The following is a 3,028-nucleotide window of genomic DNA, read 5'->3' on the forward strand; positions in this document are numbered from 1 at the left end:
TAACCGTTGTTGCCTCGCAGGTGCCCCGCAAATGCCAAAAGGCATAACCTTAAATTTAAAGGCCCCCCTGCCAACAACATTGAAGGTGGTTTTATCTTGAGAATCTTTATTCAATGGTATTTGCCAAAAACTTGATGATAAATCCAAAGATGATAAAAATCTTGCCTCCTTAAGGCTATCTAAAATTTGTGGTATATATGGAATAGCATATGAATCAGCCTTAGTAACAGAGTTTAATCTCCGACAATCCAAACAAAACCGCCAGTCACCGTTTGATTTCTTAACTAAAATGACCGGATTATTCCAAGGACTTTCAGTAGCAGTTACCACATCAAGCTCAAGCATTCTATCCAATTCTTTATTTAAAGCAACTCCTTTTTTCTGGCGAAAGAGGATACTGCTTAGCCTTGATTGGTAAGGCATCGCCTGTATCTATCACGTGTTCAATTAAAGTCGTTCTACCCAAACCTTTGTTTTCCGCTGAAATGTCTTCAAATCTCTTAATTACTGACAATGCTAATTCCCTTTGAAACGGCATTAAATTATCAAATGATGTTAGCGTGTGAATTTGTTTTTCATCAATTTGATAACTATAAAATGTTTTTGGAGCTTTCCTGTAATCAATATTACTAAAAATTTCAGGCGCTAGCCTAAACGCTTTCCAAAAATCACAACCGAAAATTACATCTGAAACTATTGATGGTACGACATGAAACTTAATTATATGAGTTACATTATTAAAAGTGACCGGTAAATAAATTACCCCTAACGACTCTACTTTAAATCCGTCAGCAACTGCAAGAAACTTGATTTTTTTTAACCAAATTAAATCCGAGCTTTTCAAAATAAGTGTGAGATGAATTTCCTAACAAAGAAACGCAAGCTCCAGAATCTAACAATCCTATAACCTGTTGTTTCCCTACACTTACTTGAAGATAAGGCCTAATATCGTCCTCATTAGTAGCAAATAAGACTGTGGCAATTGATCCGTAGCTGTAATATTTTTCAATCGCCGCCAAAACCTGCATGTTTTGCGTGCTATTGTCACAGTCGTCCACTAGTTTTTTTTGGTCCTTGTTCTTCATTTGAGGACAATCCGCTTTAAAATGATCGTCTTTACCGCACTTAAAACAACCACGTTGAATGCATTTTTTAAAATTATGATTTGATTTCCCGCACTTAAAACAAACCTTCCTAGTATTCGAACGTACCTCGCCTCCGTTTGACTTTGACATATCTGACGTAGACGTCTGTGAACTCTGTGGTACATCATTGGATGCGTTATTTGACATTTGTTTTCCTTCAAATTTGTACTTATTATTACTGAAAGAATGACTAATGCAATTAGATGGATCTGATTGATTAAAAGAAGAAACAGCCGAAACTCCTGGCTGTGTTTTCTTTTGTGGTTTATACAAGAATTCAGGTGAGATAACTGCATAATTATTCTTCTGTGGTTCTTTAAAGTTTAAACAACGCTGCCTAGTAACTTCAATAATCCTACATTTTTCCTGCAATTCCTTTATTGAACTGATATCCACCAAGGCTAACTGTTGAGTGTAAAACGGACGTATATTCCTTTGTAAAATATCCAATTTTTCTTTTTCAGATAAAGGCGTACTCAGCCTATTAAACATTCCTGACATTAATGCAAAATAAAGATGAAGTGGCTCATCTTCTCCTTGCGTACGAACACGAATTTCATTTGCTAACTTATAATCATACTCTGGATCCTGAAAATCACTTAACAACAATACTGCAAGTTCTTGCCAAGATGATACCTTATTCCTGTTTGCACGGAACCATATAAGAGCCTGATCCGAGAACAACCTGGCTGCAGAGTACAAAAGTTTGGAATCTGTAACTCCATCAGCCTGCTGAAGATCTTGAACATTTTCCAAAAAAGTCTTCGGATCTGTGTGTCCATTGAACTTGAGATTCCATTTCAAAATACTTTTATGACCACGATCCGACTCTGACACAACTTGTTCTTTCACAAAATTACCAGAAGAACCTTCACCTGTTGTTAACAAAGAGGTCACCTTACCGACGTTATCAAACTTATTCAAAAAACCGTCAAGTGTTTGTTTACTTGCCTTTATTTGTGTTTGTGTACCTGTGTCCTCTGGTCGAACCCTAGAAATTCTGTGAAATAAGTGATAAGCCAATGCTTTTGCCTTAATAAAAGTGTAATTTTCTCTTGATTGTTCATACTTTTTCCATAAATTATCCAAATCTAATAATTTAGCCGCTATTATTTTAGATTCAGTGGCCGGGTCAAGTTCTGTTTCCACTATGGAATCAGATGGACAGTCTTTTAATAAACTTTTAAGTTGTTTCTTAAGCAAGTCCACTGTAGAAGCTGGAGATTCTGACCTAATTTCAACTTCATAAATAAGATCCTCCTTGCACAAAGGATTAACTGAAATCTCTCTCTTCTCCATTATAAAAAGTTAACCAACAAGCTGTACACTGCTAAATGTGTATATTATCAAATGCTAAAAAAAACAATAATTCCAAATGTCAATATTTACCTACTGAATTATTTTGCTTCAAACAACCCTAGTATTTTCAATGGAGAAAATTATCAATTTGAATTATTTGTAAAATTGGTGGTTTAAACTTCACAAAATATGTTAATTGAATGTATCACTTAATTTCAATTAAATTTCACAGTATTTTTTTTACACACAGATTAAATTCATATTTTGCACATACACACACAAATTATGTTTAGTATTTTATATTGCCTACCATACAAGGTGAACCGTTTTACTGATCAGAATATTTTAGAATCACTTCAACAATTACACATAAAGAAATAAAAACATTGATTGGCAACAATTGGTTCTATTTATAAATATACTCAAATACTACTGTGTTGGCCCTGTCTACAACTATAGAATATAGTAGATACTTTGAAAAATATCTTGTTTGCCACTTTAATACTCAAAATTGATGGTTTATCCTTATAAATTGAATTGTAAAATACAGATTCCTTGTGGGCGCCAATTATGTAACCTGTAAA

At 34.1% G+C, this 3,028-nt stretch overlaps 1 long non-coding RNA gene across 1 annotated transcript; it reads left to right on the top strand.

The window, feature by feature from the left end:
- The first annotated feature begins 804 nt into the window (after positions 1–804).
- On the top strand, positions 805–2,198 carry LOC133531767 (uncharacterized). The gene is made up of 2 exons (XR_009801592.1): positions 805–1,426; positions 1,610–2,198. It is a non-coding gene; the product is annotated as an uncharacterized LOC133531767 (long non-coding RNA).
- The last annotated feature ends 830 nt before the right edge of the window (positions 2,199–3,028 follow it).

This window comes from Cydia pomonella, chromosome 25, assembly GCF_033807575.1.
Source record: "Cydia pomonella isolate Wapato2018A chromosome 25, ilCydPomo1, whole genome shotgun sequence".
Taxonomy (NCBI): Eukaryota; Metazoa; Arthropoda; class Insecta; order Lepidoptera; family Tortricidae; genus Cydia; species Cydia pomonella.